General features: G+C 37.5%; 1 non-coding gene across 1 annotated transcript; it reads left to right on the top strand.

Moving 5' to 3' along the window:
* Window positions 1-201: 201 nt before the first annotated feature.
* Window positions 202-337, top strand: LOC111753468 (small nucleolar RNA SNORA2/SNORA34 family). Its single transcript, XR_002788259.1, has one exon. It is a non-coding gene; the product is annotated as a small nucleolar RNA SNORA2/SNORA34 family (small nucleolar RNA).
* Window positions 338-15,433: the final 15,096 nt, after the last annotated feature.

Genomic DNA, 15,433 nt, shown 5'->3' with positions numbered 1-15,433 from the left:
CCTTAGAGCATAAGACTAATTTTGTCATCAAGGCACATAAACATGGGTCTATTAGGCCCACGTCTATTTTTCAGAATATTTCTATTGATGAATTTTTAATTTTATGAGTTTTATTACATTAAACAATGAGTATCTAACAGGAAAAATCAAAAAATAAAGTGTTGAATTTTTAATATTTATTGAGTGTTTATAAAGCATCGATAGGCCCTGAATCAAGGTTGGTAGCTTCCTGATGCTGTTGGTTTCAAGCAAGAGCCTAAAGAGATGTCTTTCAATGGCTTGTGGCCATTTCAGAACTTGGGCAGTGAAATGGTCAATTCATTAGAAAGAAACAGCTTGAAGCAACCCCTCGCCCCACTGGTGAGCAGCTGTGAGCATGGCAGAGACTCTGGTGGCCCAGGACAGGAGCCACTGGTGTTTTCTGGGACTCGTGCCATGCTGGGACCTGAAGCACTGGGAAACCAAGCAACCCCTCCCTCTCTGCCTGTTTTGGTTTGTTGAACTCCAATATACATGAAAGTATGGTCAACTATTTTGAAGAGAACAAGAGACAGTCATTAGTGACTTCCCTATTGTTTGGTTTGGAAGACCTAAATTGCCTTCCTCATTCTGTTCAGACCAGTTTTATACTATGTTGTTTTGTATGAATTCTGCATATGCTAAGACATGGACAACTATTTGGAAGAAAACAAGAGACAATATGATAGATAGTGAAGATCTCAGGTTGTCTAGCTTTGAAATTTATATCTCTTACATTGCCTTCTAATGTCCTATTTTGTTCTGTTATGTTGTGTTTAATTTTATCCCCTTTAAAATAAAAAAAAAATAAAGCATCAACATTTTCAACAATTTGATTGGTTTTTGGTGTACAAAGTCTAAAAAAGAACACTAGAAATAAAGTTCTATAAGAACTACAATGAAAATATCAGTAACACTATACAAAAACATCTTTATTCAGTTATCACACCTAAGGTAGTCTGCACACATGACAACAGCACACATCACTTAAACTGACAGCACATGTCTTTTGCTTTCCTGGCCTTTTTGTAGGACATATTTAACATTTCAGGGGTTTTGCTGTTTTTTCAGGAAGTTATTATATTATACAACATGTAATTAACAAAAACATATAATCAATAAACTAAATTATTAAATTCTTAATATGTATTGTGCATTACACATCAGTATTTTCACATCAGCTGTGAACTTGCTTTTAAACCTAAAAGATGACATCAGAAATAAATTTCTATATGAACACAATGAAAATACCAATAGGACTCTACCAAAAAAAAAAAAAGCTTTGCTTTAACTGTCACACCCAAGGCAGTCTTCACACATGACAACTGTGTGTTCTATACACAAGTATCACTTACACTGATAATACATATGTTTTGTTTTCCTGCACTTTCTTGTAGGGCACAGTTGACATCTTTTTTATTTTCCTGTTGTCACAGTAGGTCTTTGTGACACTGTGCCTGCTGGTTCACCTGCTAGCCAGTGTGCGCCACAATTTTTTTTGTGTTGTTCCTAGGCAGAAGTATTTTGTTTTTCTTCTGCTGTCAATGATCTCTTATGAGCTCTGGTCCCAATCCTCTAAGAAACTTTCTCTATGATAATTTGCACTTGTTATTTTCTTTGTAGACTATCAAACTATTTATGCACAACATGTTTAGGATCGAGTAAAAGGCCGTAGCAATGCTTTGTGTTTCAAATGACATCATAGTTGCTGCATAACTCATTAACAACATCTGCTCCATGTTTGGTTTTGTTGCTTCTGTTTTCTTGAGGTTTCTCTATCAGTATTTCCATCATGGTGAAATGTTGACATTTGCAGCACCAGTTTGCTTTTATTTGCCATATATGAGTCTAATTTATAGCTTTCTGAAATTTAAGGATTGTATTATACAATCCTCTGTTTTGTAATTGCAACATTTCATTTGGAATTTCTGCTTCATTCTTGCATAAGTTTCCCATGTTGGTCAACTTGTGCTTTGTTAGCAAATTTAACATCAACTGGAAGCTAGTAAACCAATTGTCAAATGTCACATTGTGATTAGTTTGGGAGATGGGAGCAACCAGTCTGTTCAAAATATCATTCAGTTTTTTACTATACAAATAAGGTCCAGATGGCTGAGTTTCAAGATAAATGTCTAAAGTGAAAGAATACCAAGGCTTCACATCTACAAGAGCATACATTTTTATGCTATATATATATATTTTTTTGAACTGGGGATCAAACTTGTGACCTCATGCTTGCCAGACAAGTGCTTATGCTGCTAAGCTAAATCCCTGCTATTATACCATATTTTGACCTATCTCTTTTCTGTAGGTCTTTTACATTCCTGCAATCACTACAAGAAATCTATGCTAATTACAACAGACCTATGGATGCTTTCAGTTGAGTGAGGCTAATAATAAATACATTTTTGAATATGGATATTGATTCTTACAGAATTTTTTTACTTGCATTTCTGCCTCTGTGTATTTCATAGTATCTTGTAGCATTTTATCTGTTATAATTTCCAACACTGAATTGCAATGTTGGCATTCTGTCCAACATGTTTCAGCCCTACCAAGAACTTCACTATATTTTCATACCTAGTTCTAACACTAGACTATTCTATTTTGTTGCATGTCCATTTTACATTTTGACTAGTCAAATATGTACTCATCTTGCCGGGGTGGGGGGGGGGTTGTCATCTGAATCAAGGAGGTCTGCATTCCCTGTGTTTGCATCAGTTGCTTTTTGCTCCATTTCACTGTCACAGGAACTTTGGGTCACATGGCCACTGTCAAAGTCATCATCATATACCCACATCACTCTTCTGTTATGAAAGCATACAATGGATCACTATATATTTCACCACAATGGATCATCTTCATCATCTATGCAAGAGTAATCTAATGATTCACTTTTTTTTTTATTGGTACCAGGGATCGAACTCACAACCATGCACTTGCAAGGCAGGCTCTTGTGCTGCTGAGCTAAATCCCCAGCCCCTAATGATTCACTTTTGATCTCCAAAACTTGCAAATCTGACTTTTCATGTGCTATTATTCTGAACTGAGCTACTTCTACCAGAAAAATTAAAAGAAAACTTCCTTTTTAAACAAATCCTGGAATGATATGAGAATATTGGACCCTCCATGATGCTCAAGTAAACATACATTAAACCAGTTAGATGGAGCATAAAGGTGGCTCCAAACCCCATTTTGACACTTTTAAACATGTGCATACTCTTTGCTGTTCATCATACTAAGCATATAAACTCATAGGTCATGTATCACTTCGGGAAAGTACTGAGATACACAGCTGACTACTATTGCACTAAAGTATAAATTCACAGTAGAAAAGTAAGGGATGGGCCTGTGGAACCCAGTCTTATATTTTAAGGGATCGGAAGGGTGATGTTTGTTGGCTAAAGTGTCTGACTCAGAACTATGTAGACATCAGAAAAACCATTCTGATTACAGTGGAAAGTGGACCAGCAAGAGAAACAGTAGAGGCAAGTGAGAGGAGTGCCATCACATCTGCATGAAGTATCTGTCTTTCTTTATGCTTCCACATGAACAAAATCATTTCATCTCCCCCTACATTGTGAGATTGAAATCTGTTTTCCTTTTCTGTAGGTGAGAAATCAGGGGCCAGAGAGCCTGAGGGGAATGCAAATTATTACCCAATAAGAGTCGCAGCCAGGGCTCTGTACTCTCAGCTTCCCACTCATGGGCCTCCCTTCCTTCTTCCTGTGTTCTTCACTTCCTGCTAGGTTGCCTAGAGGTTGGCCATACAGTTTAACCCTACCCTATCCTGTTGCTGTAGAGCTGCATAGTGTCATCTTTCCTAGTACTATCTCCACAGAACCTGGGGTGGTTTGGAGAGAGCACTAATGAGGCATCCCCCCATCTGGAGGCACTCAGAAGGACCCAGGAGACTCCTAGTGACCCCAATAGGGTCTCAGCTGGGGTATGCATTATAGACAGGGGAATCTGGCATCCCGGAACAGCCTGAAGCCACAGTAACAAGAGAAGCTAAGGGTTGGCTTACATCAATATTCCTAGCTAGTCAGTCTAGAAAGAATATAAGACTCACCCAATAGGCCTGGCAAGAGGAATTTAGGTGACTGGCCCCTCCCCTACGCTGTAGGACCTAGCAACTAGGTGAACACCAACATACATACAATAGGATCCTAAGACACACATGATGGACAGTTGAGATTGAAACGACCAAAATATTAACCCAAGAGGTAAAAATGACAAAACAAAAAAGCAAAATGCAATTTCAAATGCCCTGTCTACCAAAAATAAGTACAGGAGACATCAAAATAGAGAGCACTGAAAGTCATATACCTGAAATTTCTGAAAAGATAGCAAGTGAAATAAAGAAACAAATCTATGAAGTTGAATCCCCACCTTGAAACCAGTGCCATGCACAGGTCACTGCCAGAGTGGGTGCAGCCACATCAAAACCTCTATGCATAAGCACCATTCTTGGACTGTGGGGGGAGAGAACCAGGCCTCACAAGGAGGTGATCCCTGCCTGGAAATGAGCACCATGTGCGGGCTGCTACCAGAGTGGGGACAGCCACACCCAAGCCTCTCTTTCTGTGAGTCAGTGCCATTTTCAGACTTTGGAGGGAGAGAACCAGGCCTCATGAGGAGGTGATCTTCACCTGGAAACCATATCATTTTCATTGTTTTTGTTAGGTTGGATTTTATTCTCTTTTGTTTTGTTTGATTGTGTTAAATCTGATGGCATGAGCAGCTATTTAAAAGATAGCAAGACAGATTATGGTAGCCATTTTGGATTTACTATTAGCTTATTTTGAAGTCCTTTATTACATTCATCGTTTTATTTTTATTGTTTCTACCCTATTCTGTTCTGTTTGATTTTTACTATGCCCAAAGGTATCTGCAGCTATTTTTAAGACAACACTATATATTATAGTAACTATTGCTGATTTTGTAGGGTTTTGAAGCCCTGTATCATTTATATAAGTTTACCTTGGTTTTATTCTGTTTTATTTTCCTTGATTTTACCCTCTTTAAAATAAAAAAAGTTTTAAAACAAATCCATGATATTATAGAGGAAATTAGATTAGAAATAATCTCTCAGATAAAGAAAGAAATGACAACCCTAATAAAGGAGTTGCTCAACATAGCTACAGAAGAGAGATAAAAGAGTACAGGATCATGGGAAAATGGTGGAAACATTGAATGAACAATATACGAAAGAAAAAGAATGCATGAAACAAATTCAAAGAGATATCCAGGAAATAAAAATCCCATTGAAATTTCTAGTGAAACTGCTTGAATGAAACTGAAGACAGACTTTTAGACCTTAAAGACAGGATTTCAGCTAGTGATCATGAAAGGAAAATGAAATAATTCAACAGCTTCAAGATGATGCAAAGATAAATCATATAAGATTGATAGATGTCAATGAAGATGCAGGAAAATGACATTTAAAAACTATTTACAAAAGTAATAGAAAATTTCCCAAGCATGGGAAAAGACTGATATACAGATAAGTGAGACTTATAGAACTCCAAATAGACATAACCAAAATCAATCTACACCCAGATATAATGATCAAGATCAGAGCAGAAATTAACACATTTGAGACTAAGAAAACAATACAAAGAATTAATAAATCAATCAGTTGGTTCTTTGAAAGCATAAATGAAATAGATAAACCCCTAGCCAATCTTATCAAGAAAACGAAAGCAAAACTCTAATTCACATAATGAGGACTGAAAAGAGTGAAATTACTACAGATCCCATGGAAATTCAGAGGATCATGAACACCTACTTTGAAAATTTTTACTCCTATGGGCTGGAAAATGTAGAAGAAGTGGACAGATTCCTAGAAACATACGAATTACCACAGTTGAATCAGGAAGAATTTTGAATAATGAAATATCAGTTACTAAAATCCCTAATGGATTCATGGCTGAATTCTATAAGTAATTTAGAGAAGCTTAATGCCAATACTCCTCAAACTCTTTAATGAAGTTGAAAGGGAAGTGATTCTCCCTAACTCATTCCTGGAGGCAAGTATTACTCTTATACCAAAACTAGAGAAAGATTCAACCAAAAAGGAGAACTATAGACCAATTTTCCTAACAAATATCAATACAAAAATTCTCAATAAAATACTAGTGGATATAATGTAGCAAATCATCATGACAAGTGGGATTCATCCCAGGAATGCAGAGATGGTTCAACATATGCAAATCAATAAATATGATACACCACATCAACAGGGTGAAAAACAAAAATCACATGATCATCTCCATAGATGCCAACAAAGATTTTGATGATGTCCAACACTCATTCATGATAAAAGCCCTACAGAAAATCGGAATAGATGGCATCTACCTCAATCTTATAAAATCCATGTATGATAACAAATAGCCAAAATCATACTAAATGAACAAAAACCAAAAGCTTTCACTCTACAATCAGGAACAAGAGGGGTGGCAAAGATCTGAACAGACCTCAGCTGTACAGCATGCATCCCCAAGGGTCCTGTATTGCCTGTCTTTCATGGCCCAGGCTGGAGGCTGAGCAGGGGCTGCTGGTAGAAGCCATCACTGCAGAGATCCCGGGAGACCTGGGTTCTGAGGGCAACATAGATGCATGTGTGATCACTGCAACAGATACCAAGCTGCTGCGAACACTGAGCTCACCTATAGAACCTGTGGAAAGGCTTGGTCATTTGTTAGGTTGATTCCTAAGTATTTCATTGTTTTGGATGCTATTGTGAAAGGTGACATTTCCATAATTTCTGTGGGCAACATAGATGCATGTAGAAGAAGTGAACAGATTCCTAGAAACATATGAATTACCCCAATTCTGTGCTTCCAATTGACACCTGGAACCACAGCAATCCTGACTCAGATGGGCAATTCTGAAGGCCCTCTTGTCTGCCAGAAAGGGAGCATATGGATACTTATTGGTATTGTTTCCTGGAGCACCAGTAATTGCAATGTGTGAGCACCTGCTGTATACACTCATGTTAAAGTTCAACACTTGGATAAACCAGGTCATAGCTTCCAACTGAACCTAACAGGACTTCTCCCCCCATCTCAACCTAATAAAGGCTCCAACCTCTGTCAATAAAATATCAGAAACAAGACAAGGATGTCCACTATCATCACTCTTGTTCACTATAGTTCTGGAAACATTAGCCAGAGCAATTAGACAAGAGAGAGAAAAGGAATAAGTATAGGAAATAAGTTAAATAATCATTATTTGCAGATAACATGATACTCTACATAGAAGACCCCAAAAACCCATTAAAAGACTACTAGAATTAATAAGCAAATTCTGTAGTGTAAGTAGATACAAAGCCAACACTCAAAAAAATCTATAGCATTCTTATACATTCTTGTACACAAACAAACTCATGGAGACAGAAATTATGGAAATGACACCTTTCACAATAGCATCCAAAACAATGAAATACTTAGGAATCAACCTAACAAAGGATGTAAAAGATCCATACATTGAAAACTGTAGTACTTTTAAAAAGAAGATTGAGGAGGATGTCAGAAAATGGAAAGATATCCCTTGCTCTTGGAAGAGAAAGAACCAATATAGAAAAAATGGCCATATCCCAAAACTGTTGTACAGATTTAATCCTAATCAAAATACCATTAACCTACCTCACAGACCTCGAAAAAAAATTCTTAAAATTCATTTGGAAATAGAAGAAACCTAGAATAGCAAAGGTAATCCTGGGCAACAAAGGCAAGGCAGGAGGCAACACAATCCCAGACTTGAAATTATACTACAAAGCTACTGTGATAAAATCAACATGGTACTGGAAAAAAAAAAAAACAGACCTGAGGATAAATGGAACAGATTAAAAGACATTCAGCTACCTTACCTTTAACAAAGGGGCTAAACAAATTCACTGGAAGAAAGATAGCCTCTTTAATAGGTGGTACTGGAAAAATTGGCTCTTCATATATCGAAGACTAAAACTAGACCCCTATCTACCACCATGTACTAAAGTCTAAATGGATCAAAGATCTAAGTATCATAATAGAAACACTAAGTGCATGCCAGGGAGAGACCAAGTCAGTCTCCCAAGAATCAACCATGCTGGAACTTGGGGGACCAACCAAAAAATCACCTATTCATCCTTCCTGGTAAGCAGTACAAGCAAGATTCAGGAGTGCCAGGGAGATAAGTCAGTGTCTCCTGTGAGCCTACCGGTGCACAGGCTGAGAATCAAATGTCCTGTGCCCCCTCCCCACTCCCATTAGCAACTGGACGGTTTCAAGGTCAGCCGGAGTTTATAGCAACTAGGTACATAAAGCAACTAAATGCTTGTATTGCTTGGTTGATTATGCTGACCTGGAGCCAGAGGTCTGAGGATCTCTTGGGAGCATGACAGTATGCAATATAGCAAATATGGGGGTTTTCCTTCTATCTTATCTTTGAAGGCCAATATTGTTGTCAGAGTTTTGCTTTGTTCTGATTGATTGTTTTTGCTCTATTCAGTATTCTGTTTTTGGTTTGATTTTGCTCTACCTGATTGAATGGACAACTACTGTGAAGATAGCAAGATATTCTCTGGTACCTATTATTGTTATTCCAGTATCCTGCTGTAAAGTTCTATACCAGTTTCACTGCATTGTCTTGATTTGCTTTGTTCTGTCTTATTTTGTTGTATTTTACTATCTTTAAAATTAAAAAAACCACTAAATCTACTACTGGAATACAAGGTAGGTATAAATCTTGAAGACACAGATATAGGCAAAGAGTTCATGTACAAAATGCAAATGCAAACCAGTACTTCAAAGAATCAACAACTGGAATTTTATTAAAAAGTGTTTGTACTTCAAAAGAAAGCACCAACAGAATGAAAAGACAACCTATAGTATGAGAAAGAATTTTAGTCAGCTGTCCCTCAGACACTGAGATTACATCTCACTCCAGAAAGAATGGCTGCCATCAAGAAATTGGCCAATAACAAATGTTGATGGAGCTGTGGGGAAAAGGAAACACTTCTACACTGCTGGTGAGAGTGTAGACTGGTACAACCACTGTAGAAATCAGTGTTGAGATTCCTCAAAAAAACTAGGATTGGAAGTTCCATTCAATCCAGGTATTTCCCCTCTGGGTATTTTCCCAGAAAAATTGAAAACGTCATGCCACAGTGATATATGTTCTCCCATGTTTATAGAAGCACAATTTGTAATAGCTAATCTTGGAAACAACCCAAATGCCTATCAGCCATGGGATGGATAAAAAAGACATGGTATTTTTTTACAAAATATTGATGTATAAAGAAGGTTAATCTTGAGGCTTTCATAGATAAATGGAGGCAACTTGAGACCATACACATAAATGAAATAAATCAAATTCACATTTGTAAATATTACATTTTCTCCCTAGTGTAAAAAAAAACTGAAAGAGTAATAAGATCCAAAATGTACAACAGATACCGTGATAATGAAAGGAAAAGAAAGTGCTTGAAAGGAAAGAATAACTGGGATACCAGATAGGAGAAAATGAAGAAGGGAAAATATGGATGGATAGATAGATAGATAGATAGATAGATAGATAGATAGATAGATAGATATGTGTATGTGCATGTGTGTGTATATTTTGTACAAGATAGGTAACTATACTACTGATCTCTGTTAGTTCATCAGGAAGAACAGTTTGTGCTTTCATTGTTTGACTGTTTTTATGCCTGACTCTTGTAACCTGAACAAATACTTCTAAGATAACAATAGACAGTAAATTAACTAGTATTAATTTCCTACTATTTTTAAAAATTCTGTATCATTTCTTTTTTTTTTTTATTTAAGAGGAAAAAGAGAAAAACACAAAACAAACCAAAGCGGTGTAAGGGTACACGTAATACAGAACTACAAAACAAAACAAAACAAAACAAAAAAAACAAAACAAACAAACAAAAAAAACATAACAGTAAGAAATCACCTGTTAGTATATTACATATTATCATCTTGAAAATAGTTCCTCAAATCACAGTATCAAAGAATACAAGGTGGACATTCAAACAGGTAGACTGCAATCAGCTGTGTTCAATGATCCAAAAACATTGATACAGTCAGCTATTTAACACCCCTAAACACACTTGCTGTTATATCTGTTAGAGCTCTTTTTCTTTTTTTTTTTCCCCTCTCTTTTTTACAACAAAATTTACACATTTTGGATTTTATTACTCCTTAGTGCTTATTACTTTTTTGGGGGAGGGGGGAAGAATACAGTCAAATATGGCAAAACAAAGCTGTCAGTCAATACCAAGGATAGACATAGCACATGGTGTAGAACAGAGTACAAGTTTATCAACAATGGTTATCAACGTTGTCCCTTGTTTCCTTAAAAAGAATTGTCTATCTCATTAGATATTATAAAGTTGGACAAAACAGTAGAGAACAAGACCAATAAAACTAAATTCTGTATCATTTCTATTTAAAGTAGTTTTTTGGCTTGCAAGATACAGGCATGAAAAAAATGAAAAGCAATGGAAGCAAACAAACCATTCTTTTTGATGAATTAACAGATTAGTATTATAGTTTCTATCATAGATAGTAGATAATCTTTTCCCTTCTTTGTTTTCTCCTTTTCTCTATCCCAGCTGTTCTCTCCTTTTGAGCAGTTTCTTTCCCTTTCACTTTCACAATAGCTATTCTTTTCTTGAAAGCAAGAATACCATGCATTTCTCAGAAGCCCTAGCCAGGAGACTTCTGCTTTCGTTCTATTAGCCAGAGCTATTGACATGGCAACTTCTACCAGCAAAGGAGCCTGTGGAAGAGTGTACATGGGGAAGATAGTAATAGGTGGGAGTTTTAGGAGCACTTTACCACTCTGCACAAAAATGTGATTCTGAGGTAAGGAAGAAGACAAGCAGATGGCAGTGTCTAGCTCATCACCTAATTATGTAGGAAACCAAATATTCCTCTTTATGCCTTCTTTCCCAGTAGGTGAATATAGATGGGAAGCCTACTGAAATTTCCTAAGAAATGCTGAGTCAGAACCAAGGTATGAGAATAGTGATAGCTGTTACTGGGTGCCTGCTGCAGGCAAGCATGTATGTGTGTGTCAGGAAACAAAGTTTAAAGGTGAAGATTCTTTGCAGAACGTTGAAATTCTCTATAAAAGTGTTACAGCACTGAAGGGTGTCAAATACCTACTCTGTCAAAGAAAGGCTATTAACCATCAAATCCACTCCCATCTCCTCGCCAGGCACACTTCTTACCCTCCCTTGCCCTTGAGAATGGCCAATGTGACTAAGTTCCTTCCATTGGAAATGTGTTACCACTGCAAACCTCGCCAGGGAAGCCTCTCAAGCCCACTCTCCTGTGCCCTTTTTTCCTGCTTTTGAACTGAAGTGAAAAGGGTGACCTTGGTGCTATGGGCTGACAATGGCACACTCTAAGGCAGCCTGCGTTCCTGAATGGCAACATGAAGCAGAGTACCCACCACTCCTTCTGGTGTAATTGCCTTGGAATGTTCCAAGAGAAAGAAATTTTGTCATGTTCAAGTGTTCACGGCATGGATCTATTTATTATGTAGTTGGTTAGCCTACCCTAACCATGAGCCTAGCCATTTAGTTTTTGAGTTTAACACAGATAATGTTCTTGACTTCCCCGTCAAACTTTCTAGCTGTGACTCATTTTATTTCCAGCATTTGTTTTCTCCTGCGTTCTGCTTCCTGCTTTCAGGAAGAAGAGGGCAGGTCACAATGCTTTTGGCAGGGGGCAGGTGTAATGGTGCATGCCTGTAATCCTAGCATTTGGGAGACTGAGGCGAGAGGATTGAAGTGAGTTCAAGGCTAGCCTGAACTGTATAGTAGAACCTTGTCTCAATGAATAAATAAATAAATAAAGATTCTTCTTTTAGGAAGAAACAGTCTTGGAAATAACAAACGACCTCATGAATGGGAAGCCTTAGCTTTGGCCCAGTGATATATTAAAAAAGCGGAATTAATAGGACCTAGGAGAACATTCTTGGGACTAGGATATCATGTGGGCATGCAGCAGATGCTGGTTCCCTACCTAGGCTCCTGATCTCCTGATCAGATACCAGCAACTCACAATGAGCAGACAGTTGGTCTCTTCCAACTTCATGGCATGATATCCACAGGGTGGAGTTCAGAGAAACAGAAGGCATAGCTCTTCCTTAAAAATCTTCACTAGTATAGTAGAACATGCAGAAGTCAAGACATGTAGATGAATTGTGGCTCAAGCACATTTATCCTCATAACCAAATCAGAGTGAAACCAAGGACAAATGCTACTTCACAGTAAAAACAAACAAACACATTCATTTAAAAAAAAAAACCCTACTTACACAACAGAAGAAAATGGAGTGATGGGTTGCCGGGAGCTAGAGGTCAAGGGTTGAGAAGTAATATTGATGGACACAGAATTTCAGTTGGGGAAAGTGAAAACATTCTCAAGATGGATGGTTGTAATGTTGGCACAATGTGAGTGTACTTAGCACCACCAACCTATACACTTAAAATGGTTAAAATGGTCCATTTTATGTTACATATATTTTTATCAAAATGAAAAATAAAACTTTAAAAACCTTGCTCATCAGCAAGAAGCTAACAAGCACATAACAATATAGACTAATCTCAAAACTATTACATTGAGATAAAGAAGATGGCACAATTACGATAGCTAGTAGCCACAAATGGCTGTCCAAATTTAAATTAATTAAAATTATATAGAATAAAACATTTCTCCATTTGCACTGATCACATTTAAGGGATGAATAGCCATGTGTGATGAGTGGATACAGTACTGGGCTGTGCAGATATAGAGTATTTCCACTGAAGAAAGTTGTGTGGGATAGCAGTGTTCTAGAACGAATCTACAAGGATGATAAAATCAGAACAGTGATTACCTTAGTGATGTGGTGGACAGGGAAGATAATAAGGAATTTCTTAGTACTAGTGTAGATGAAGCAAAATTGTACCAATGCTCTCTAGTATCTTTAAATGGATCTGAGAATTAAATTGACAGAAGTAAAAGGAGAAAAATATATGAATGTAACTTAAGTTTCATGTGGCATAGGATCTTTCAAGCAAGAATAAAGATCAAGAGAAGTTGCACACTCTAAGCATGCATATATATATATATATATATATACAAAGAGAGAGAGAGACCCTCCCCCCCCCAAAAAAAAAAACCAAATTGTAGAAAACTAACTAAAATGTGTGGTCAATCAAGGGGAAAAATTATACTGAATTCCCTTATCCTTGATTCCTGTTGTCTGGCAATAGAATGTTTCTTCCTTCTGGTAAAGGGAAAACAGCTTTTACATGGATACTTTCTTTCCTGCTTTCAGGAAAAAGAGAGGAGGTCAGACTGCTCTTCTCAAGCATGCTGTTTTTTAAACATCTTCAGCTCAAAATAAGTCTTATGCCAAAATGGCATTTGAAGTGTTACATTCTACCACCCTTCCTTTGCAATACTGTGCATCTCATTTGGGGTGTTGGCTAACATCATGTATGCATTTTTCAAATTTCATTATCCCATATTTTACTGTATTAACTAGTAGACTGGTCATCTCCATCTACCGGTGAATGCCTGAAATTGCACCATTAGAGAATGCTGCTTAATCAGGAGACTCAAATCTTTAAATATAAATCTTTAAAATGTACTTCAAAGATACTGTTAGTCCTTATATATTGATACTCTGAAAAATCCACAAAATTTTCTCCAGGTTCTGAAAGAACAGCGCTGTGAGAGTCATTATGGTTTGTGTTTAGATGTTCCTCCAAAGTCTCATGCAGTCACAAGAGGGCTTTTTCAGAGATGGCTTAATCTAGTGTGTGGTTGATTCACAGTGCAATGCTGGGATTAAGGGTGCTAGGATTAAGAGTCAGTGATTGGTTTGGTTTGGCACCACCCTAATTCCAGTAGCCTGGATATAAGGGACAGAAAGAGGCTTGTATTTTCCCATAATTGCTTTGATACACTCTGCCTGGCATGAACTATTTCTCCTCTGAGATGCTCCTCTGCTATGCCATCCTGCCTTGGAGCCAGCCGATTATGGACTGAAACCTCTACAAACTGTGAGCTCCCTATAACTTTGGGTGATGGATATTTTGGCTCTGCAATGAGAGCAAAGTAACTGAGACAGGAGAGGGAAGAGGCGTTGGACTTTTAGCAATTTTTCCTTGCATGTGGGTCTCAGATGCCATCTACTTTCCCAGAACTGTATGTTTTATCTCTTAACTTAGAAATACAGCTTCGTTGTGTATGCCAAGTTGAGTATCACCATTTAGTGCTCTATGGCAGTAAGAACAAGACTCAGCTAACACAAGGGAAAGAAGCCCCACTTTGAATTTAGACTCAACATATGGGCTGAGACTGGCTAAGAGCAACTTACATGTCTCTATACTGTATTATCAAAGTTTTCCCTGTGCCCAAATGTGCCCAAATCTTGTAACTAATGAACAGTTCGGACAAGTTAACAGGACACCTCCATGGAGACATGGGAACGTAATTTCTGCTGGGTTACATTATTTCCTAATATTGGAGCTTTTGTATCTAAATCCCTTCTCCCTTTTTATTGTGGCGAAATAGTCAAACTTACTGTCTCAACCATTTAAGAGTGTACAGTCGACTTATATTTGTTGTGCAACAATCACATCATCCATCCTCAAAACTTTTTATCTTGCAAAAACTTTTTTTTGGTAAGTTGAAATGATACAGCTGTTGGAATTACCTGAGAAAATCCTTGAAAGAGCTATTACAATTTTTTTTTTAAATCTGTACCAGGGATCAAACTCACGACTACCTGCTTGCAAGGCAGGCACTTATGTCACTGAGCTAAATCCCTAGCCCCACAAAAATGGTTTTTTAAAAAAAGTTTCAAAAACCTAAGGACAAGCACTGGGGAGGTAGCTCAGTGGTGGAGTGCTTGTTTTGTATGCACAATGTCCTGGGTTTGATACCCACCATCGCAAAAATAAAAATAAAAACGCGAAGAATAATCTTGGTCATTTAGCTAGAAAAAAAATAAAGACACCATCCAGAAACAAGTGGAAAGATAGAAGTACATACAACCTACAAAGAACAAAATGAAAGTGTTAGAAATGAAGAAATCAACAAAAACCTCCTTCTGAGGCCAAGGACATCAGAAATAGAGCAGAAAATCAGCAGGCTCCCAAGCCTGGGTTCTATCCGCACCACCAAAAACAAAAGACATTATAAATGAGCCAGAAACTTGAGCCATTTACTTAACACTAACATAGTACCACATTGGCAATGTCATTATGACAGGGTAACTACTTATTATTGTAAATCATCTCAAAAACACCCTGTCACTAATAGTTGGCCCCTTATATTACTCCCATTTCTAGGCTGCAGAAACTTGAGAAGGGAGATGGAATCACGATGGAAACTCAGCGGAAACCAGGGAGCCGCCAGCAG

Source organism: Cavia porcellus, unplaced genomic scaffold (assembly GCF_034190915.1).
Source record: "Cavia porcellus strain 051 isolate PalLab524CR breed Dunkin Hartley unplaced genomic scaffold, mCavPor4.1 scaffold_5, whole genome shotgun sequence".
NCBI classification, from domain to species: Eukaryota; Metazoa; Chordata; class Mammalia; order Rodentia; family Caviidae; genus Cavia; species Cavia porcellus.
The sequence above is the reverse complement of the archived record's forward strand: the minus strand, read 5'-3'. Positions and strand labels throughout refer to the sequence as shown.